Source organism: Aotus nancymaae, unplaced genomic scaffold, assembly GCF_030222135.1.
Source record: "Aotus nancymaae isolate 86718 unplaced genomic scaffold, 86718_ANA_hifiasm-v0.15.2.pri h1tg000028l, whole genome shotgun sequence".
Classification (NCBI taxonomy): domain Eukaryota; kingdom Metazoa; phylum Chordata; class Mammalia; order Primates; family Aotidae; genus Aotus; species Aotus nancymaae.
This window is the reverse complement of record NW_026988441.1, coordinates 39,472,226-39,496,163: the sequence shown is the minus strand read 5'-3', so window position 1 is coordinate 39,496,163 and position 23,938 is coordinate 39,472,226. Positions and strand designations below refer to the sequence as shown.

General features: G+C 51.4%; 1 long non-coding RNA gene and 1 other non-coding gene across 2 annotated transcripts; both read right to left on the bottom strand.

Moving 5' to 3' along the window:
• Window positions 1-996: 996 nt before the first annotated feature.
• Window positions 997-1,069, bottom strand: TRNAV-CAC (transfer RNA valine (anticodon CAC)). Its single transcript has one exon. It is a non-coding gene; the product is annotated as a tRNA-Val (tRNA).
• A 7,592-nt stretch (window positions 1,070-8,661) lies between these two features.
• Window positions 8,662-18,100, bottom strand: LOC135276673 (uncharacterized). The gene is made up of 3 exons (XR_010344198.1): window positions 17,907-18,100; window positions 8,983-9,080; window positions 8,662-8,781 (listed from the first exon to the last, which is right to left on the bottom strand). It is a non-coding gene; the product is annotated as an uncharacterized LOC135276673 (long non-coding RNA).
• Window positions 18,101-23,938: the final 5,838 nt, after the last annotated feature.

The following is a 23,938-nucleotide window of genomic DNA, read 5'->3' as shown; positions in this document are numbered from 1 at the left end:
AATGGCGGGTTCAGGTTCGCGGCCGGGGCGGGACGACGCGCGCGGGCGATGCTCACCGGGGCGCGGGGTGGCGGCCGGGCTGGGCAGGGCGTCCCGGGGCCAGCGGCGCTTCACGCTCGCGGCTCCATGCCCAGGACTGCGGCCCCGGAAGTGGCGGGCGTGGGGGACGACAGCGGTGGCGGACACGGGGGACCCGCCGGCTGAGGCCCCTTTGACCCGGAAGTTGAGCGGCCCAGGCGGCGGCCTGGGATTGGACACCTCCAGGCACGTACCAAGACGTCCGCGGCGTTAGGGGTGACCTCGCGGAGTGGCGCTGGCGGCGTACGGCGCAGAATGCCCAAGAGCGACATCTTCCGGTGCGGTAGGGAAAAACACCCCCGTGTGATTTGGTATCGCTCAGCCAAGCACGTGATTCCCCCTATTAAGGATATACGGAGAAGTGCTTTTTTTCCGTCGTGGCGTTGGTGGTATAGTGGTTAGCATAGCTGCCTTCCAAGCAGTTGACCCGGGTTCGATTCCCGGCCAACGCATGGTTTTCATCAGTTTGCAATTTTTATTTTTTGTATTTGTTCGTTTGTTTTTGAGACGGAGTCTCTCTCTGTCGCCCAAGCTGTACCGCAGTGGCGCGATCTCGGCTCACAGCAACCTCCAGTTCGAATGTTCAAGAGATTCTCCTGCCTCATCCTCCCAAGTAGCTGGAATTACAAGCGCGCCTGTCTAATTTTTGTATTTTCAGCAGAGATGGGGTTTCACCATGTTGGCTAGGCTGGTCTCAAACTCCTGACCTCAGGTGATCCACCTCCTCGGCCTCCCAAAGTGCTGGGATTACAGGCGTGAGCTACCAGGCCCGGCCTAAATTTATTTTGAAATCACTTTCCAAATACCATAAAAATTTCTAAAAGGCAGTAGGAAGGTGGAAGAGAAAGAAGGGAACCAGAATTGCTGGTTCGGTGAAACCTGAAAATAACATTCTTCCATTAGGGAAAAGAGCACCAGTGTTTCCGCCTGGGATCGAACCGGGGACCTTTCGCGTGTGAGGCGAACGTGATGACCGCTACACTACGGAAACCAGTAAAGACTATAATTCTTTGAACTCTCACATAGAGATAATACTGGAGAGATTGTTACATTCCAGTGTGGCAAAGAAACAGTTTTGCTGCTGTCAGCCAAGTAATATCGGCTCTTCCTGAATAGCTGTTATTGTACTTGAGACAGTAGAGATCGAAAGAAGGAAAGTATGGAAGACAAAAAGAAATCCAGTAGACACCCTTTCACACACACACACACACACACACACACACACACACACACACTTCTTACTTTATCATCAGTCCACCCTCCATTTAAAACAATGCAAGTCAAATGGCCCAGAAACCCATCCAGGGGTCAAATGAACTCTTTCTTAGTTCATCTCATAGATAAAATCTGTACTTGATATTTGATATTCGCCATTTTGCTTTAGATCATCAAACTACTCTTTTTTTTTTTTTTTTTTTTTGAGAGAGAGTCTCGTTCTGCTGCCTAGGCTGGAGTGCAGTGGTACGATCATCCCTCACTCCAGCCTCCAACTCCTTGGGCTCAAGCAATCCTCCCACTTAAGCCCCTGGAATGCCCTGACCACAGGCAGGGACCACCTCGCCTGGCTAAATTTTTTTTAATGTGCCTGGTAGAGACGGTGACTTATAGAAGGGCCTACACTATGTTGTTTAGGCTGGTCTCGAACTTGTGACCAAACATGATCTGGCCACCTCAGCCTCCCAAAGTGCTGGGATTACAGTCGTGAGCCAGCGCACCCAACCCCAACTACTCTGTAAAAGAGCTTTCTCAGGCCGGACCTCCACCTCCCAGGTTCAAGTGATCCTCCTGCCTCAGCCTCCCGAGTAGCTGTGATTACAGACATGTGCCATCATGATCAGCTAATTTTGTATTTTTAGTAGACACAGGGGTTCTCCATGTTGATCAGGCTGGTCTTGAACTCCTGACCTGGAGATCCGCCTGCCTCAGTCTCCCAGAGTGCTGGGATTACAGGATTTTGCCACCATGACCAGCCTCTTTCTTTCTTTCTTTTTTTTTTTTTTTTTTTTTGAGACGGAGTTTCGCTCTTGTTACCCAGGCTGGAGTGCAATGGCGCGATCTCGGCTCACTGCAACCTCCACCTCCTGGGTTCAGGCAATTCTCCTGCCTCAGCCTCCTGAGTAGCTGGGATTACAGGCATGCACCACCATGCCCAGCTAATTTTTTGTATTAGTAGAGACAGGGTTTCACCATGTTGACCAGGATGGTCTCGATCTCTTGACCTCGTGATCCACCCGCCTCGGCCTCCCAAAGTGCTGGGATTACAGGCTTGAGCCACCGCGCCCGGCCCCCAGCCTCTTTCTTAAAGAGACAGTAGAAGGAGTGGGGGTATGATGGCAAGAAATTAGGATCAGACTGCTGTAAAATTCCACACACGCTCGCTCCTGCAGGGCTGGGATTAGGGTGAGGAGACTAAGGCATTGTAAGGTACTGGTACCAGGTGCAAAAATTAAAGAGGTGCCAAAAAACTCTCAATAATCATGATAAATAATATTTCAATACTTTCTCTCTCTCTCTCTCTCTCTCTCTCTGTTGTCCAGGCTGGAGTGCAGTGGCACGATCTTGACTCACTGCAACCTCCACCTCCCACGTTCAAGCTATTCTCATGCCTCAACCTCCCTAGTAGCTGGGATTACAGGCATGAGCCACTATGCCTGGCTAATTTTTGTATTTTTTGTAGAGACAGGATTTCATCATGTTGGCCAGGCTGGTCTTGAACTCTGAAGTCAAGTGATCTGCCCACCTCCGCCTCCCAAAGTGCTGGGATTACAGGCCTGAACACCGCACCCTGCCATAATATTACTTAAAAAATTAATTACTGGCAAATAACTCCATCATGAACAAATTGTCAAAAATTTCCATCGAGACAGGTTTTGGTAGTGATTTGCCAGACTCTTGGAGTTTTGCAAGGCCTCTTAATGCCTGTTTTTATGTGTTTTGAGGGGTTTGGTTTTGGGTGTTTTTGAGACAGGGTCTCACTCTGTCACTCAGGCTGGAGTGCAGTGGTGCAATCACAGCTCACTGCAGCCTCGACCCCCTGGGATCACAGAATCCTTCCACCACAGCCTCCCACATAGCTGGGGCCACAGGTGCGTGCCACCAAGCCTGGCAAATTTTTAAAAGTTTTAGTAGAGATGGGGTCTCGCTATCTTTCCCAAGCTGATCTCAAACTCCTGCGCTCAAGAGATCCTCCCGACTTGGCTTCCCAAAGTGCTAGGATTACAAGGCTGAGCCACCATGCCTGGCCTGTTTTTATGTATTTTAATGGTTATTTCCCTCAGAACACTGTTGAAAACATATTGAAACGTTAAAAGTAGATATATTAAAACTCACAACACTAAGAATGTATTCTAGGCCAGGCACAGTGACCCACACCTATAATCCTAGCACTTTGGGATGCTGAGGCGGGCAGATCACTTGAGGTCAGGAGTTTGAAACCAGCCTGGCCAACTTGGTGAAAATTCATCTCTACTAAAACTACAAAAAATTAGCCAGGCTTGGTGGTGGATGCCTGTAATCCCAGCTACCTGGGAGGCTGAGACAGAAGAATTGCTTGAACCTGGGAAGCAGAGATTGTGGTGAGGTGAGATCATACCATGGCACTCCAGCCTGGGCGACAGAGCAAGACTCCATCTTAGAAAACGACAACCAAAAAAACCTCACTATCATAATGGTACTCTTCCGGGTTTTTTGTTTTTGTTTTTGTTTAATTTTTATTTATTTATTTTAAAGATGGGGTTTCACCATGTTGGTCAGGCTGGTCTTGAACTCCCGACCTCAGGTGATACGCCCGCCTTGGCCTCCAAAGTGCTTGGATTACAGGCGTGAGCCACCGTGCCTGGACTTTATTTATTTTTTTTTTTGAGATGGAGTTTCGCTCTTGTTACCCAGACTGGAGTGCAATGGCGCGATCTCGGCTCACCGCAACCTCCGCCTCCTGGGTTCAGGCAATTCTCCTGCCTCCGCCTCCTGAGTAGCTGGGATTACAGGCACGCACCACCATGCCCAGCTAATTTTTTGTATTTTTAGTAGAGACGGGGTTTCACCATGTTGACCAGGATGGTCTCGATCTCTTGACCTCGTGATCCACCCGCCTCGGCCTCCCAAAGTTCTGGGATTACAGGCGTGAGCCACCGCGCCCGGCCTATTTTTATTTTTCATTTTTTGAGACGGAGTCTCTCTCTCGTCGCTCAGGCTGGAGTGCAATGGCACAATCTTGGCTCACCGCAACCTGTACCTCCTGGATTCAAGCAATTCTCCTGCCTCAGCCTCCCCAGTAGCTGGGATTACAGGCTCCCACCACCACACCCAGCTAATTTTTTGTAGAGACAGGGTTTCACCATGTTGGCCAGGCTGGCCTCGAACTCCTAACCCCAGGTGATCCACCCGCCTTGGCCTCCCAAAGTGCTGGGATTACAGATGCGAGCTGCAGCTCAGAGCCCATGTTCCCTTTTTATGAGGATATCCATGCTACCAGCCGACAGTCCACCCTAATGACCTCATTTTAACTTCATTGCCTTTGTGAAGACCCTATCTCCAAATAGGGTCCTGTTCTTTAGAAACCAGGGGGTTAGGATTCTAACTTACCTTTTGGAGGAGGGGAGCTATGACACAGAGAGGCATTAGCCATTGTTTGATGAATTCCAACTAATTAACCAATCCCCTATTTTTGGATTTCCAACGCCAGGAAATCCCTGTTGCTACAATTCGATCACAATGTTACCCATTTACACATCTGTTTCTCCTTAGAGGGAAACCCATTGAATATGAGATGTCCTCATTCTCCAGCTCCACTTTCTCTTCTCCAATTATCTTTTTCTTTTGTTTGGAGACAGTCTCCGGCAGTTCCCCAGGCCGCAGCAGCGCAATGGTGCAATCTCAGCTCACTCCAACGTCCACCTCTCGTGTTCAATCGGTTTTGGTGCCTCAACCTCCCGAGCAGCTGGGATTACAGGTGCGCCACCGTGCCTGGCTAATTTTTGTATTTTTAGCAGAGACAGGTTTCACCATGTTGGCCAGGCTGGTCTCAAACTCATGACCTAAAGTGATCCTCTGGCCCTGTCCTCCCAAAGTGCTGGGATTACAGGCATGAGCCACCATGCCCAGCCTCCAATTCTCTTTCGAGCTAAGGTGACCATATACCTGGCTTTGGCTAGGACATTCCCAATTTATGCCCCTGCCCCCTCAGTGTCCCCTTTCTTGCTCAGAAAGTCCTAGTTGGCCGGGTGTGGTGGTTCACACCTGTAATCCCAGCACTTTGGCAGGAAGAGGCGGACGATCATCTGAGGTCAGGAGTTCAAGACCATCCTGGCTAACATGGAGAAACTCTGTCTCTACAAAAATACAAAAATTAGGCCGGGCGCGGTGGCTCACGCCTATAATCCCAGCACTTTGGGAGGCCGAGGCAGGTGGATCATGAGGTCAAGAGATCGAGACCATCCTGGTCAACAAAGTGAAACCCTGTCTCTACTAAAAATACAAAAATTATCTGGGCGTGGTGGCGTATGCCTGTAGTCCCAGCTACTTGGGAGGCTGAGGCAGGAGAATTGCCTGAACCCAGGAGGCGGAGGTTGCGGTGAGCCGAGATCGCACCATTGCACTCCAGACTGGGTAACAAGAGCGAAACTCCATCTCAAAAAAAAAAAAAAAAAAAAAAAATACAAAAATTAGTCCAGCATGGTGGTGTGTGCCTGTAATCCCAGCTACTCATGTGGCTGAGGCAGAAGAATTGCTTGAACCCGGGAAGCAGAGGTTGCAGTGAGCCGAGATCATGCTATTGCACTCCAGCCTGGGTGACAGGGCGACACCCCTTCTCAAAAAAAAAAAAAAAAATGCACCTAGTATGTGATCACAGCATTCCCACTCAGTGGTTCCTTGGTCCAGCCTCCAGCATCACTCACCTGGGCCAACACAGTCACCCCCACCTGGACCCCAGCTCCCGCCCTCAATCCCCACGGTATGTTCACCCAGCAGCAGCCACCAGAGGGTGCTTTTGAGCACCTGAGTGACATCCCATCCCTTCCCTTCTCCGTCCACAACCCTCCATGGCTCCCACCTCTCTCAGGGTCAAAGCCCGAGTCCTCCCCATGTCTTACCAGACCTGGCACAACCTGCCCCATCCCCTCTGCCCTCCCTTCTTCCCTTTATTTCCCTTGCTCACTCTGCTCCTCCTCAATGCTCCTCCAACACGCCAATTGCTGTCCTGCCCCTGGGCCTTTGCACGGGCTGTGCTTTCTGGCGGACCCAGGTGTTTCCAAGGCTCACGTCCTCCCTTCCTTCAAGTCTTGGTTCCAAGGTTCCCTCTTCAGAGGGTCCTTCCTGCCTGAGCCTGGCTGAGTGGTAGCCTGTCCTACCTGACCTTGGAACCCACAAACTTGGTACCTGTCATTTAAACATGTCCTTCCAGGCTGGTGCAGTGGCTCATGCCTGCAGTCTCAATACTTTAGGAGGCTGACAGCTTGAGGACAAGAGTTCAAGACCAGCCTAGCCAACACGGTGAAACCCTGTCTCTACAAAAAATACAAAATTAGCTACACGTGGTAGTGGGCGCCTGTAGTCCCAGCTACGTGGGAGGCTGAGGCAGGGGAATTGCTTGAACCTTGGAGGGGGAGGTTGTAGTGAGCCGAGGTCATGCCACTGCACTGCAGCCTGGGTAACAGAACAATACTCCATCTTAAAAACATAAAAATAAACATATCCTCCCAATGGCTTTTTAGTCTCTGAAATAATCACATTTTGTAGATCTGTTTGCTATTTTCTCCGTTTCACTAGCCGGGCTATAAGCTTCACTGGCAGTAGTTTTTCTTATTTGTTTTAGTCTCTTTTGTTTCCTATGGTGTCACTAAGTCTCAGGAAACTTTTTGTGTGTGTTTGTTTGAGACAGAGTTTTGCTCTTGTCACCCAGGCTGGAATACGATGGCGCAACCTGGGCTCACCGCAACCTCCGCCTCCAGGGTTCAAGTGATTCTCCTGCCTCAGCCTCCCGAGTAGCTGCGATTACAGGCATGAGGCACCATGCCCAGCTAATTTTTGTATTTTTAGTAGAGACGGGGTTTCACCATGCTGGTCAGGCTGATCTCGAACTCCTGACCTCAAGTGATCCACCCGCCTTGGCCTCCCAAAGTGCTGGGATAACAGACATGAGCCACCGCACCTGGCTTACATTTGTTGAAATTATGAACACGCTGTGCGCGGTGGCTCATGCCTATAATCGCAGCACTTTGGGAGGCCGAAGAAGGCGGATCACCTGAGGTCTACTAAAAATACAAAATTAGCTGGGTAAGGCGGCACGTGCCTGTAATCCCAGCTACTCAGGAGGCTGAGGCTGGACAATCGCTTGAACCTGGGGGCGGAGGTTGCGGTAAGCTGAGATCACGCCATTGCACTCCAGCCTGGGCAAGAAGAATGAAACTCTGTCTCCAAAAAGAAAAAAAAATTATGAACAAATGCATAGCCGGCCAGAGGAGAGAAAAGGCTTGGGGGTTGGTGATGGAAGTGAGGTAATACAGGTGGACTTCCTAGTGGAGGGGGCAAACCTGGGAGAACATATCACCTCCCCAAGAAACCCCAACAAGTCCTGAGAACTCACTAACCTGCCAAAAACCAGCCAACCAAACCAAACTAAACACTCCTTTAAAGTGGTTTCTTGGGGTCGGGCATGGTGGCTCATGCCTGTAATCCCAGCACTTTGGGAGGCCACGGAGGGTGGATCACCTGAGGTCAGGAGTTCAAGACCAGCCTGGCCAACATGGTGAAACCCCGTATCTACTAAAAATACAAAAATTACCCGGGCATGGTGGCGCACACCTGTGATCCCAGCTACAGGAGGCTGAGGCAGGAGAATCGCTTGAACCCAGAGTTGGAGACAAGCTGCCTCAGAAACCCCCGCCCTTTGAGTGACCCCTTCCCCCACTCTGCTGTGCAGCTGCATTCCTGAACCCTCCCTAGGTGCCACAGCAAGGCTGCCAGACGCGCTACGATTAAGCAAAACCTGATTACAGCCATCCGGGCAGCCTAGGGGAGGACAGGGAAAACCAGTGTTTGTTATCCACACGTGTAAACTCCTGTTTGACACATACCTGTAAAAATCCTGGGTTTTCTTTTTTTAAACTCCCACCACAAAAGTCACGGAATCATGTATTGTAAGTCTGTCACAAGGTAACAAACTAGCTCTGTGCCTGTTACAAACTGATAAATGATTTCAGTCCCGAAACTCTCCCCCCATATAAACCCCTCGTGTTGTAAGCTCAGGGCTGCCTCCTGCGGCTGTTCTGGGGCAGCCCGGCGGGTTAATAAAGCATGCTTGCCTGACTTTGGAGCTATTGTTTCTCACGGCTAACCTTACACCCGGGAGGCAGAGGCTGCCGCGAGCCGAGATCGTGCCACTGTACTCCAGCCTGGGCAACAGAGATTCCATCTCAAAAAATAAAAAAGAACAATAGTGTCATCTTTCCACTAGGTGTCAGCAGAAGCACAGCTGGCCTCACTCGGTGTCTCCCCACCCCCACCCCCGTAGCTCTTAGCCTACCGTCTCTTCCCCACTCCCAGCCCCAGACCTCAGCCTCTCAAAGTGAGACACTTCCCCCCTCCAGTCCACAGCCTTGTATTTGCAGATAAATTCCGGTCCCCAGGCGGGCCTTCGCAGCAGGCATGGTTGGGGGCCAGTCCCACCTGGTGCTGAACCACACCAGGAAACTTCAGCAAGGGCTGCAGAGAAGAGAAAAAAAGATTAAAAGAAGGAAAGTACCTAGGGCCCAGTCACGGCGGCTCAGGCCTGTGATCTCAGCACTTTCGGAGGCCGAGGCGGGTGGATCATTTGAAGTCAGGAGATCGAGACCAGCCTGGCCAACATGGTGAAACCCAGTCTATACTAAAAATATAAAATTCCCCGGGTGTGGTGGTGCTCACCTGTAATCCCAGCGACTCAGGAGGCTGAGGCAGGAGAATCGCTTGAACCTGGGAGGCGGAGGTTGCGGTGAGCCGAGATCGTGCCGCTGTGTTCCAGCCTGGGTGACAAGAGCAAAACTTCATCAAAAAAAAAAAAAAAAAAAAAAAGGCAAGGCGTTGTGGCTCACGCCTATAATCCCAGCACTTTCGGAGGCCGAAGCAGGTGGATCACTTGAAGTCAGGAGATCAAGACCATCCTGGCCAACATGTTGAAACCTTGTCTCTTTTTTTTTTTTTTTTTGAGACAGAGTTTCGCTCTTGTCACCCAGGCTGGAGTGCAATGGCATGATCTCGGCTCACCGCAACCTCCGCCTCCTGGGTTCAGGCAATTCTCCTGCCTCAGCCTCCCGAGTAGCTGGGATTACAGGCACGCGCCACTGTGCCCAGCTAATTTTTTGTATTTTTAGTAGAGACGGGGTTTCACCATGTTGACCAGGATGGTCTCATCCTCGATCTCTTGACCTCATGATCCGCCCGCCTCGGTCTCCCAAAGTGCTGGGATTACAGGCCTGAGCCACCGCGCCTGGCTTTTTTTTTTTTCTTAACGGCCTGGCCTGGCCCCCAGCTCCCCTCCAGCAGGCCCTAGCCCCTGTGCCCGCCATGGGCGGTGAGGCGCCCTGGTGTTGCTGGCCCTGCAGGCGGCACCCCATGATCGGTTTCTCTTAGCTCTTCCCACACTCCTGTGGGTAGAATGCCTTTCTGGTACCCAGTCTGGAACAGACCAGCCTCGTTCTGCCAGGACCCTGACCCACTGCCCCCAACCTCACCACAAACCCTGACCTTGAACTTACCACGGAGTAAAGAGAGAGCCATCAACCAGAGGGATGGCTCACACCTGAAATCTCAGCCTTTGGGAGGCCAAGGCAGGAGGATCCTTTGAGCCCAGGAGGTCAAGGCTGCAGTGAGCTGTGTTTGTGCCACTGTACTCCTCCCTGGGCAACAGAGCAAGACTCTGTCTCTAAAATAAGTTTTAGAAATATAAACCATTAAGGCCGGGCACAGTGGCTCACGCGTGTAATCTCAGTATTCTGGGAGGCCGAGGCGGGTGGATCACTTGAATTCAGGAATTTGAGACCAGCCTGGCCAACGTGGTGAAACCCTGTCTTTACTACAAATACAAAAATTAGGCCAGGCTCGGTCGCTCACGCCTGTAATCCCAGCACTTTGGGAGTCCAAGGCCGGTGGATCATGAGGTCAAGAGATTGAGACCATCCCGGCCAATATGCTGAAACCCCATCTCTACTAAAAAAAGCACACAAATAGCCTGGGTGACAAAGTGAGACTCTATCTCAAAAAAAAAAAAAAATTAGCTGGGCACGGTGGCCCACACTTGTAGTCCCAGCTACTTGGGAGGCTGAGGCAAATGAATTGCTTGAACTCTGGAGGCGGAAGTTGCAGTGAGGCGAGATTGCACCACTGCACTCTAGGCCACAGAGCAAGACTCTCTCCAAAAAACAGAGAGAGAGAGAGAGAGAGAGAGAGACAGGGAGGGGACAGCCAAGGAAGGGATGGGGCCAGGGGTGTCTCCACAGTAGTCTGATTTGCACCTGCCACCACGGTGCAGCTGGGCACACAGTCGCCTGGCAGCATTCAAAGCGATGCCCATTTCTTGAAGACAGAACTGAGACTCAGAGGGCAGGGCTGTTCTATTATTTCCGTCCTTCCCCTGGCTGGGGGAAGGGAGGGCTCCCCAGAGGGGAGGGGAGCTGGGTGGCAGGGGTGGGGTGGGAGAGAGAGCTGATTAGGGGTCTGTTTATTAGCTGTAATCGCCGTCTCCCTCCTGGGCTGAATTAGACTAAATTACAGCTGCCGGCCCTTCAGGACAAGGAGCTCTCAGCATTGTCTGCGGAAGCAATCCAACCGCGGAGGGGAGTGGAGAGGGGGCTGGGGGGCTGCCTCTTGGCAATAGAGCCCCCAAATTAGCCAGGCAGGGAGGCGGGGGAGCTTCGGCCTGACCCTCCCCCTCCCCACCCTACCCGGCTGTCAGAGTCTCAATGAATTCAGCTTCACGAAGGCCAATTAAAGATAGCAGGGGCCCAGAGGGCCGGGACAGGAGGTGGGAGGGAGGAAAGGGGGCAGGGGATCACGTGAACGCGGGGAGGGGGTGCCAGCGAGGGGTCCTCGGGTCCACAGAGACCTGTGTGGAGAGACATACTGTGGGAACATACATTGACACCCCCAAAAACCCAAGGGGGTGCAGTTCAATTCTTCCTCCTCACACCTGCCCGCTGCCGCCAGTGGCTGATTAGAAAGATGGGGTTGCCCCATAAGAGCAAGCCCCCCCAACCACGGAGAAGAAGAGACAGTGGGACCCAGCCAGCACTCCTCCTTCCCTCTCCCATGGCCTTTACTTCTGTTCCTTGGTCAACAAGCATCAGCTGTTCTGTCCCTCTGGTAGCTACTGTGGCTCTGGGTGGGGGTGGGGGGTACACCCAGAGGCAAAGAGGTGGGAGGTGGGTAGGAGTAACCTGAGGGAAGGCCAGCCATACCTCCTGGACGTCCTCCAGGATTGCCTAAGGCCTTACCACGGAGAATCTCCGATTCCCAGGGACCTTCCCTTCCCCATCTCCTCTCTAACCCCCACTCCCCATCTTCTAGGAACTCACCCTCCTCTGTGAGTCCCATCTTCTCCCTTTCTTTTCTTTTCTTTTCTTTTTTTTTTTTTTGTTTTTGAGACAGTTTTCCTCTTGTTGCCCAGGCTGGAGTGCAATGGCGCGATCTCTGCTCACTGCAACCTCTGCCTCCCGTGTTCAAGTGGTTCTCCTGCCTCAGCCTCCCAAGTGACTGGGATTATAGACACATGCAGCCACAACCAGCTAATTTTTGTATTTTTAGGAGAGATGGGGTTTCATTGTGTTGGCCAGGCTGGTCTCGAACTCCTGACCTTGGGATCCACCCGCCTCGGCCTCTCAAAGTGCTGGGATTACAGGCACGAACCACCGTGCCCATCCCCATTTAACATTTTTTTTTTTAATTATTTTGAGATGGAGTTTCGCTCTTGTTACCCAGGCTGGAGTGCAATGGCACGATCTTGGCTCACGGCAACCTCCGCCTCCTCAGTTCAAGCAATTCTCCTACCTCAGCCTCCCGAGCAGCTGGGACTACAGGCGCGTGCCACCATGCCCAGCTAATTTTTGTATTTTTAGTAGAGACGGGGTTTCACCTTGTTGACCAGGATGGTCTCGATCTCTTGACCTCGTGGTCCACCCGCCTCGGCCTCCCAAAGTGCTGGGATTACAGACGTGAGCCACCGTGCCCGGCCCCCCATTTAACATTTTTAAAACAAATTTTTAACTGTCACCATTACCATTGACAACCACAAGAAAATAGCAGCCACTAATAATTCCACTCCCCACTGGTAACTTTTCGTTGAAAATTATTTTAGATTAGAAAAAGAAAAGAGAAGAAAAGTGTGTTGCATCACTGTGTGTGGGATATTTGAGTCCCGATTTGAATGAATGAACCAGTTTTATAAAAATATCTGTGGGCCTTGTCAGGCTATTTGATACTATTAAAGGATTACTGCAAGGGTGGTGATGATAATGGGATTATATATTTTAGGAGAGTCCTTTTCTGGGCTGGGTGCGGTGGCTCACACCTGTAATCCCAGCACCTTGAGAGGCAGAGGCGGGCAGATCACCTGAGGTCAGGAGTTCAAGACCAGCCTGGCCAGGTGAAACCCTACCTCTTCTAAAAATAAAAAATTAGTCGGGTGTGGTGGCAGACACCTGCGGTGCCAGCTACTCTGGAGGCCAAGGCAGGAGAATCACTTGAACCTGAGAGGCGAGGCTGCCGTGACTCAAAATCACACCACGGCACTCCAGCCTGGGCAACAGAGACAGACTCTGTCTCAAAAAAAAGAGGGCATGGAAGCTTTGTTGGGGACCCTCCCAGGCTTTTTCCTATGTGTCTCTTTGTTTCACTGTTTCTGACTTGTTTTCTTAATTTTTTTTTTTTTTTTTTTTTTTTAAAGACGAGGTTTCACCATGTTGGTCAGGCTGGTCTTGAACTCCCGACCTCAGGTGATCCGCCTGCCTTGGCCTCCAAAGTGTTTGGATTACAGGCGTGAGCCATCACGCCCGGCCCAGAGTGTATCTTTTATATTTTATTTTTGTGACAGGGTCTTGCTCTGTTGCCCAGGCTGGAGTGCAATGGCACAATCATAGCTCAGTGTAGCCTTGAAGTCCTGAGCTCAAGCCCTCCTCCTGCCTCAGCCTCCCGAGTAGCTGGAACTGAGGAAGGAGACCCAGGCATCTGGGATCACCTCCCCCTTGACTTCCACGCTGCATTTCAATAGAAGAAAAGGCTGGCGGACTGCCACCTCCTGGATCACCTTCCCGTAAATAGCACGCCTGGTATTGGGGAAACTCTTTGGAAGACACTGGTTTTACTTAAACAAGATCAAACCCCCCACCCTACTCCTCCATCCAGAGACCAGAACCTTTTCACATGAGATTCCTAAAACTGTAGACCCGAAACCCTTTCATATGTGATTCCTAAAGCTGTAAATCCCAAACCCTTTCACTCGGAATTTCTAAGGCTGTAAACCTAAGATTCTTTCACAGGTAGTATCTAGAGTGCAAGCCTATATAAAGGCAGAGCCTCTCTTTGTTACATGACCTGGGTTACTTAGACAAATCATCACCTGGCTCCCAGCCATGGTAATAATAATAATAATAATAACAAACTTCTTCCTTTGCAGTTCGGTGTTGAGAGGTCTGTTTCTCTCGGCCGCTCCTGCTACAGAACCACGGATGCAGGCTACCACGCCAGGCTAAGTTTTGTATTTTGTAGAGACAGGGTCTTGCTAATGTCCCCCAGGCTGGCCTTGAACTCCTGGGCTCAAGCAATCTGCCTGCTTTGGCCTCCTGAAGTGCTGGAATGACAGGTGTGAGACACCGCGCCCAGCCCCTGTGAGCCTCTGTGTTGCGTGTGAAGTCTAGTTTGCTGGAATGTTCTGGAGTTGCGACCGTCCCCGCCTGACCGTGTGTGGGAGAGAGAGCGTGTGCTATGATCTGCACTTCTGTGACTGTGTTTTGTGGCTACATCTGTGTGCATGGGGACGCCCGTGTATGGGCGTGTTCATGGGCACATGAATGTATGTCTGTGTCCTGTTCGTGATTGTACTTGTAACCGTGTGTGTGTGTGTGTGTGTGTGTGTGTGTGTGTGTGTACCCGTGACTATCTGAAAGTGCTTGGACGAGCTTGTGGCTGGGCTGTGATGGGTCTCTGCCGGGAATCCTGTCCCGAGGCTGTTGTCTGTCCAGAGAGACAGTCATGCTCCAAGGCTGTGTGTGTGTGTGCACGCGTGTGTGCGCGCATGTGCACACCTGTGTGTGTGTGTGCGCGCGTGCGTGTGTGTGTGTGTGTCTGGGCACATACCCGTGTGATCCTGCAGGGCTGTCTCCAGGGGCCCTAGAGGGACAGGAGAGAGCTCAGGGGCTGTCTGAGCGGTAGGGAGTGTCTGTGATTTTCAGTGTGTGTGGCCCTGGGGCGACTCCGAGTGGCAGGTGTGTGTGCATTTAGAAGAAGCCCCTCGGGCCCAGCCTCTCCCAGCCCCTAGCCGGTCCGGCACAGGTTCCCAGGACACACCCAGGCCTGAAGAGTGGAGGTGTCCCCGACACCTTGCAGTCCCTCATTCCCTCTCCTCCTCTCCTTTCCTCCCGCCTTTCTCCCCTCCTCTCCTGCTCTGGCCCCCTCTCTCTGCCGAGCACGAGGGGAGAAGCGGCCTCTGCCATCAGCTGGAACAGGCTTAAGTGGCCCATTTCCTGGGAGGCTGCGCGGCCTCACCAGCCATTAGGGTAATGAGGCGCACGCAGTCCCCCATCCAGCAAGCACCCTAGTAACCGAGGAGGGGGGCATCGCTCGCTCAGCAGGACAGCGTTTTTCTCCTCTAGGCAGGGATAGGGATGGGGAGCGGAGGGAGCACACCGCAGACACAGACCGAGGCCAGAGGGGAGGGGCACGGCAGAGATTCACACACAGGTCTGATGAAGGCAGGAAGGGAACGAGGGACAGAGAGAAGGAGAGACAGAGCCAGAGATAGATGGAGACCTAAAAGGGGGTGAAGGCAGAGGTAGGAACCAGACAGGTGCAGGCTCACTTATCACCATGGAGATAGCCAGGAACCACCAAGGCAGGGAAAGAGACAGGGAGGTGGCAGGGACAGGTGGGAGAGAGAGAGAGTCCAAAAGAAACAGAGAGAGAGACAAAAAAGAGACAGAGGCACAATGACTCAAGTCTGGAATCCCAGCACTTTGGGAGGCCGAGATGGGTGGATCACCTGAGGTCGGGAGATCAAGACCAGCCTGGCCCACATGGTGAAACCCTGTCTCTACTAAAAATACAAAACTTAGCCAGGCGTGGCGGCGCGTGCCTGTAATACCAGCTACTTGGAAGGTTGAGGCAGAAGAATTGCTTGAACCTGGGAGGTGGGGGTTGCAGTGAGCCGAGATTGCGCCATTGTCCTTCCCCGGGCAACAGAAAGAGACTCCATCTCAAAAAAAAAACAAAGTAGTGAGGCCTGGCAGTGCGTGCCTGTAGTCCCAGCTAATCAGGAGGCTGAGGCTGGAGGATGGCTTGAGTCTGAGAGTTCAAGCCTGCAGTGAGCTGTGATAACCCCACTGCTCTCCAGTCCTAAACACACCCTTCCCTAACAGATACATCCTTGGTTTCTGAGATCTCACTGTTTCCACCACAAACACAAGCAGAGACTTTGCATCCTCTGATACAATATGCTATGTCATGACTGTAGGGACGGCTACGCCTGGGACAATTGGGGTAATTTTTGTGCCCCAGCACTCTGTCTAGTTCAGCCACTGTGTGCTCTTCACCCAGAAATTCAAAGATTGAGTTGAGGGCTTGAAAGAGTCATGGTCGCCGGGCGCGGTGGCTCAAGCCTGTAATCCCAGCACTTTGGGAGGCCAAGGCGGGTGGATCACGAGGTCAAGAGATCGAGACCATCCTGGTCAACATAGTGAAACCCCGTCTCTACTTAAAAAAAAAATACAAAAAATTAGCTGGGCATGGTGACACGTGCCTGTAATCCCAGCTACTCAGGAGGCTGAGGCAGGAGAATTGCCTGAACCCAGGAGGCGGAGGTTGCAGTGAGCCGAGATTGCACCATTGCACTCCAGCCGGGGTAACAAGAGCGAAACTCCGTCTCAAAAAAAAAAAAAGAAAAAGAAAGAGTCATGGTCCAGCTGGGTGCAGTGGCTCACACCTGTAATCCCAGGATTTGGGAGGCCGAAGTGAGCAGATCACCTGAGGTCAGGAGTTCAAGACCAGCCTATGGCTGGGCACGGTGGCTCACGCCTATAATCCCAGCACTTTGGGAGGTCAGATCAAGAGGTCAAGAGATAGAGACCATCCTGGTCGACATGATCAAACCCCATCTCTACTAAAAATACAAATAATTAGCTGGGCGTAGTGGCTCACGCCTATTGTCCCAGTTATTTGGGAGGCTGAGGCAGGAGAATCACTTGAACTCGGGAGGTGGAGGTTGCAGTGAGCCAATACGCACCATTACACTCCAGCCTGGCAACAGAGCCAGACTGTCAAAAAATATATATATATATATCAAAAAACAAAAAAAAACCCAGCTTGGCCAACATGGTGAAACCCCGTTTCTACTAAAAATACAAAAAATCAGCTGGGCATGGTGGCAGGTACCTGTAATCTCAGCTACTCGGGAGGCTGAGACCAGAGAATCGCTTGAACCCGGGAGGCAGAGGTTGCAGTGAGCCGAGATCATGCCACTCCAGCCCGGGTGACAGAGCAAGACTCTGTCTCAAAGAAAAAAAACAGAGAGTCATGGTCCACATCACAGGCTCCCTGGTGTGTTCATGCAAAGCCCCACGCGACACACGCATGTGGGCACACAGGCCATTTCCCTTGCAGGTGGGTACAATATCGAATCCCTCCTTTTCTCTCCATCCCTTCCCACGGCTTGCTCTTCCAGGCCCAGTGACATCTTAAGGCTCTGTCTCTCAACGATCTCACGGATGACTCATTTTTTGTTCCTGTTCTAGCAGCAATCCTGCCCACAGAGCAATAGTCTCCCGTTCCCTCCCACGCCTGTCCCTGTTCTCTGCCCTCACCCCAGCCTCCTGATTTCATTTCCTTCGGATGTATTCCCAGAAGTGACATTGCTGGATCATATGGTAATTCCAGTTTTAACTTCCTGAGTGAGAAACCTCCTCGCTGTTTCCCATAATGGCTATAGCAATTTCCATTTTCACCGACAGAGCACAAGGGTTCCCCTTCCTCCACATCCCCACGCATGCTGGTGACATCTGTCTTTTTGGTAATAGCCACTCTAATGGGTGTACGGCGGTTTAGTCTTGTAGTTTTGCTTAGCATTTCTCTGATGATTAGTGAAGTTGGGCGCTTTTTCGTGTGTCTGTTGTCATCCGCGTGCCTTTAGAGAAATGTCTAATCAGTTCCTTTGCCCGTTGTTGAATCCTGTTGGATTTTGTTGCTATTGACTTGTGTCAGTTCCTTATAGATTTTGGGTACTAAACTCTCAGATGACCACTCTTTTTTCCTCCCCTCTCTCACTTCTTTCCTTTTTTTTTCTTTTAATTGAGACAGTGTCTTGCTCTGTCACCCAGGCTGGAGTGTAGTGGTGCAGTCTCAGCTCACTGAACCTCCCTCTCCCAGATTCAAGCAATTCTCCTGCCTCAGCCTCCCGAGTGGCTGGGATTACAGGTGCGCGCCACCACGCCTGGCTAGTTTTTGTATTTTTAGTAGAGACCGGGTTTCACTATGTTGGCCAGGCTGGTCTTGAACTCTTGATCTTGTGATCCACCCACCTCAGCCTCCCAAAGTGCTGGAATTACAGGTGTGAGTCACCGCGCCCGGCCCGTTTACATCCTTGTACTTACATGCTATTCTTCTCATCCGGAGGTGAAATATTGTTCCTTTCTCCTCGAATCTGGGATGACCAGGCAACTAGCTTTGAGCAACAAACTTGCAGTAAAAGCAACAGTGTGGCCGGGCGCGGAGGCTCCCGCCTGTAATCCCAGCACTTTGGGAGGCCGAGGCAGGCAGATCATGAGTTCAGGAGTTCTAGACCAGCCTGACCAACATGGTGAAACCCCATCTCTACTAAAAATACAAAAATTAGCTGAATGTGGTGGCGGGCACCTGGAATCCCAGCTACTCAGGAGTGTGAGGCAGGAGAATCGCTTGAATCCGGGAGGCAGATGTTGCAGTCAGCTGACATCACACCACTGCATTCCAGCCTGGGCAACAGAGAGAGGCTGCATCTCAAAAAAAAAGAAAAAAGATAGAAAAAGAATAGAAACAATGTGTGATTTCTCTGGCGAGACTGTGAGAGGCCTCACAGCATTTATGTTTGCCTATTTGGAGGCCTGTGTAAAGAAGTCTGGGGCCGGGCACAGTGGTTCACACCTGTAATTCCAGCACTTTGGGAGGAGGAGGCGGGCAGATCACCTGAGGCCAGGAGTTCGAGACCAGCCTGGCCAACATGGTGAAACCCTGTCTCTACTAAAAATACAAAAATTATCTGGGTGTGGTGGCGTGCACCTGTAATTCCAGCTACCCAGGACACTGAGGCAGGAGAATCGCTTGAACCCGAGAGGCGGAGGTTGCAGTGACCCGAGAGATCGTGCCACTGCACTCCAGCCTGGGCAACGGAGCGAGACTCCATCTCAGAAACAAAACAAAAACAAAAAAAGTCCACTTGCTTTTTAAAAATATTCCTGCCACGGAGAGGCTGACTTTGGTTCCCTTTCCCTTAAGCCTGGGCAGGCCTGGATGGCTTCAGCCAACAGAGTATTGTGGAAGTGATGCCAGGGGCCTTCCCGGGCTAGATCGTCAAAGATCAGCAGCTTCCTGTTTACAGGAACGCTGGTTTTCAGGGCTCGGATCTCCCACAGCTTCTTCCCACTATCACCTCCCGGCCGGGCCTGACTGCTGTCTCTCCTCTCCTTGTCCTCATGTCTCTGTCTCTGGTGGGGTTTTGGACTCTTGTGAAGCTCTGTCGGTGCCATCTGCCTGGAGTCAGGCTCAGTCTCTCTCTGGGTCTCTCCCTGTCTCTGTGTTCCTCTGTGTCTCTCTGTGTCTCCGGTTGTTTCTTTTGCTTTGGGGTCTTTTGCTCTGTGTCTCTGACTTTCTCTGTCCCCATCTCTGTTTCTTTGTGGTTGTTGTTATTTTGAGATGGAGTCTGTCGCCCAGGTTGGAGTGCAGCGGCGCGATCTCGGCTCTCTGGAACCTCCCCTCCCAGGTTCAAATGATTCTCCTACAGCAGCCTCCCGAGTAGGTGGGATTACGGGAACGCACCACCACGCTCAGCTAGTTTTTGTATTTTTAGTAAAAACGGGGTTTCGCCACGTTGGCCGGGCTGGTCTTGAACTCCTGGCCTTAAGTGATCCTCCTACCTCAGCCTTTCAAAGTGCTGGGATTACAGGTGTGAGCCACTGCTCCTGGACTGGGGTCTCTTACTCTGTATCTCTGACTCTCTGTCTCTGTCTCTCTCTGTTTTCATCTCTCTCTAGAGCTCTCCATCTCTGTCCCTGTCTTTCTCTGTCTCTGTCTCTAGCTCTCTATTTCCATTTTTCTTTTTATCGCTGTCACTATCTCCGTTCCTGTCTTTCTGCGTGTTTAGTCTTGCCTCTGTCTCTCTTTGTGTGTCTCTCTGGTCTCTTCACCTGGGTGCAGTTGGGCTAAGGCCGAAAGGGCGTTAGCAAAGGGCGGTTGAATAGGAATTGGTTTTATAGGTTTGGGTAGTTTTTCGGGGGGCAGGGGTGTTGCAGAGTAAGTTCAGTTGCAGTGGTGGGGGGTAGGGGCAAGGGAGTATACCTGACCACAAGTTCAGTTACAATGGCCGGGGTGGGTGAGAGGTATTCACATTACCATAAGAACAGTTAGTATGGCAGGGTTGGGTGAGGGGCTGGTCCGGGGAAGCTCCGCCTCCGGGCGATTAGGGACAAAGGTGAACGCAGGCGGTGGGTGGGAGACATCAGCCGAGACGAGCAGGACTTCAGACTGAGGCTCCAGGCTTGCACATGGAGACCCGACAACACCCACGAGCTATTCTGCCCCCACGGACTTTTTTGCTGCACCTTGATTAAATCGCCTCTCCTCCACCGGGGAAGCCCCACACATTTCCTGAGGCAGCCTGATCCCTGGGCCGCTCAGCGCGTTCCCAGCCTACTCCCGGGTCACCAGATGGCCGCCTGCACAACGCACCCCCGCACCTGCCTGGGTCTGCCCGCCCCAGCCCCTCCCCTCCCCGACACAGCGCTGGGGTCACCACCTCCACCTGGGACGCTTGGGCACATCGACGTGAGTTCTCAGTGAAAGGCTTATTTAAAAAACCCTCCGTGATTTGTCAAGATTCTTCTGTTTTCTCCTGCTTGTTTTGAGAACACACATACACACAATGTGTGAAGTTCACATTTCTTTTTCTCACTTCCAGATATTTAAAAAGTTTGTTTTAAAAGTAACAATAAGCTCTACAGGAACTTGCAAAAATAGCGCAGCCAGGCCGGGCGCGGTGGCTCACGCCTGTAATCCCAGCACTTTGGGAGGCCAAGGCGGGCGGATCATGAGGTCTAGAGGTTGACATCATCCTGGCCAACATGATGAAACCCCGTCTCTTCTAAAAATACAAAAATTAGCCGGGCGTAGTGGCATGTGCCTGTAGTCCCAGCTACCTGGGAGGCTGAGGCAGGAGAATCACCTGAACCCGGGAGGCGGAGGTTGCAGTGAGCCGAGATCACGCTATTGCACTGCAGCCTGGCAACACAGCGAGACTGTATGAAAAAAAAAAAAATTGCACAGCAGGCCCTGTACCTTTCACCCCGTTTCCGCCGGGAGGAGCGTCTTAGAGAACTCAAACGATTCTCAAAGCCGGAAACAGCTGTGGGCCCACGCTGCTCCCTAGATGACAGAGCTCTGTTTCCTGATTTTCCACGTTAAGCATCCCTCTTGTACACACACCTGAGATATGTATACACACTTCTGGAGTCACACACTGCACGTGACCCACACAGTCACACACCTATGTCCAAACAGACAAGTTGCTCACACACAGTTACACACACCACATACACACAGGCAGTTTCAAATACCTACAGAGGCCGGGTACAGTGGCTCAAACCTATAATCCCAGCATTCTGGGAGGCCGAGGTGGGAGAATCACTTGAGCCCAGGAGTTTGAGACTTGCCTGGGCAGCATGGAAAGACCCTGTCTCGAAAGAAAGAAAGAAAGAAAGAAAGAAGAAAGAAAGAAAGAAAAAGGAAGAAAGAAAGAAAGAAGGAAAGAAAGAAAGGAAAGAAAGCAGGTAAAGTAATGTGGCTTACACCTGTGATCTCAGCACTTTGGGAGGTTGAGGTGGGTAGATCTCTGGAGGTCAGGAGTTCAAGACCAGCCTGGGTAACATAGTGAGAATCCATGTCTACAAAAAAATAAAAAATTAGCTGGGTGTGGTGGTGTGCGCCTGTAGTCCTAGCTACTCGGGAGGCTGAGGCGAGAGGATCTCGAGCCCAGGAGGTAGAGGCTGCAGTGATTCATGATCATGCCACTGCACTCCAGTCAGGGCGACAGAGCGAGATCTTGTCTCAAAAAAAAAAAAAAAGAGGCCGGGCGCAGTGGCTTACACCTGTAATCCCAGCATTTAGGGAGGCCAAGGCGTGTGGATCACAAGGTCAGGAGATTGAGACCATCCTGGCTAACATGGTGAAACCCTGTCTCTACTAAAAATACAAAAAATTATTCAGGCGTGGTGGCCTGCACCTGTAGTCCCAGCTACTCGGGAGGCTGAAGCAGGAAAATCACTTGAACCTGGGAGGTGGAGGTTGCAGTGAGCTGAGATTGCACCACCGCACTCCAGCCTGGGTGACAGAGCAAGACGCCATCTCAAAAAAAAAATAAGGTAGATTATGTTGTTTCACACCTCTAATCTCAGCACTTTGGGAGGCTGAGGTGGGTGGATCATCCATCACTATGTTGGCCAGCAGTTCAAGACCAGCCTGGCCAACATAGAGAAACCCCGTCTCTACTAAAAATATTAAAAAAATTAGCCAGGTGTGGTGGTGCACGCCTGCGAACTCACTGCAGCCTCCACTTCCTGGGCTCAAGAGATCCTCTCGCCTCAGCCTCCTGAGTAGCTAGGACTACAGGCGCACACCACCACGCCCAGCTAATTTTTTATTTTTTTGTAGACATGGATTCTCACTATGTTACCCAGGCTGGTCTTGAACTCCTGACCTCCAGAGATCTACCCACCTCAACCTCCCAAAGTGCTGAGATCACAGGTGTAAGCCACATTACCAGCTTTCTTCCTTTTTAATTTTTTTAATTTTTATTTTTTTTAGAGACAGGGTCTTTCCATGCTGCCCAGGCAAGTCTCAAACTCCTGGGCTCAAGTGATTCTCCCACCTCGGCCTCCCAAAATGCTGGGATTACAGGTGTGAGCCACTGTACCTGGCCTCTGTAGGTGGGGAGGCTGAGGTAGGAGGATCATTTGAATCAGGAGATGGAGGCTGCAGTGAGCTGAGATTGTGCCACTGCACTGCAAGCTGGGTGACAGAGCCAGACCCTGTCTCAAAAAGCCCCACAAAAGCCAAGAAACAGAAAGCCAGAAAACAAAGACTGCAGAAAAGTGCAGGACACAGTCACACCACAGACGCACACATGCACACAACCCATCACACGGTTCATGGAAAGGAACCCTGCTGTGCACTCACAGCTCTGAGTACCTTTGTGAAAGTGCACACACGTATCACAGCCACGCAGAGACGCACACATGGGGTTGCAATGCACATTCAAACAGCTACGCAAATATGCATGTACACACAGTCACGCACACACACACACGTGCACCCACGTCCACACTCACAGTCACTCATACACGCACACCCACCCCCACACACACACTGCCTTGCTAGTACCATAAGCTGTGCTGGAAAAATCTGCACAGAGAATTATTAATGTCGTCAGCGCCCCCACCCCCAAGCTGTACTAGTCACCATGGTTTCAGGAGGATGTTGTCTGTATTAGCCAGTTTCTCTCTCTCTCTCTGCGTGTGTATGTGTGTGTGTGTGTGTATGTGTGTATGTATGTGTGTCTGTGTCTGTGTGTGTCTGTGTGTATGCATGTGTGTATGTGTGTATGTATCTATGTGTGTCTGTGTGTATGTGTGTATGTGTGTATGTATCTGTGTGTGTCTGTGTGTGTATGTATGTGTGTGTATGTGTGTATGTGTATGTATGTGTGTGTGTGTGTTTGTGAAAAACATTTGCTGTCTTGGTATGAGTTTTGCCTGGATCTAACAGACAATATACTCAGTGTTCTGGAAGGGCAGATGAACGCAGCCTTAGCAAGGCTGGCAGTGGTCACCGGCACAGCACCCTCCTGCTCTGTCCTTATTCTTGTGTAAGACAAATAAGATGGGGGAAGGTGGCCGGGCACGGTGACACTTTGGGAGGCCTGTCGTCCCAGCACTTTGGGAGGCCGAGGTGGGTGGATCATGAGGTCAGGAGTTCAAGACCAGACTGGCCAAGATGGTGAAACCCCATCTCTACTAAAAAATACAAAAATTAGAGGCCGGGCAAGGTGGCTCACGCCTGTAATCCCAGCACTTTTGGAGGCCGAGGTGGGTGGATTACCTGAGGTCAGGAGTTCAAGACAAGTCTGACCAACATGATGAAACCCTGTCTCTTTAAAAAAAGAAATAAAAAAATTAGTGCCTGTAATCCCAGCTACTTGGAGGCTGAAGAAAGAGAATTACTTGAACCGGGACCGGGAGGTGGAGGTTGCAGTGAGCTGAGATCACGCCACTACACTCCAGCCTGGGCTACAGAGCGAGACTCATCCCCCCGGCAAAAAAAGATGAGGGAAGGTGAGACTCAGCGCTGGTCTACCAGGTGCCAAAGCTAGTGCTGGGGC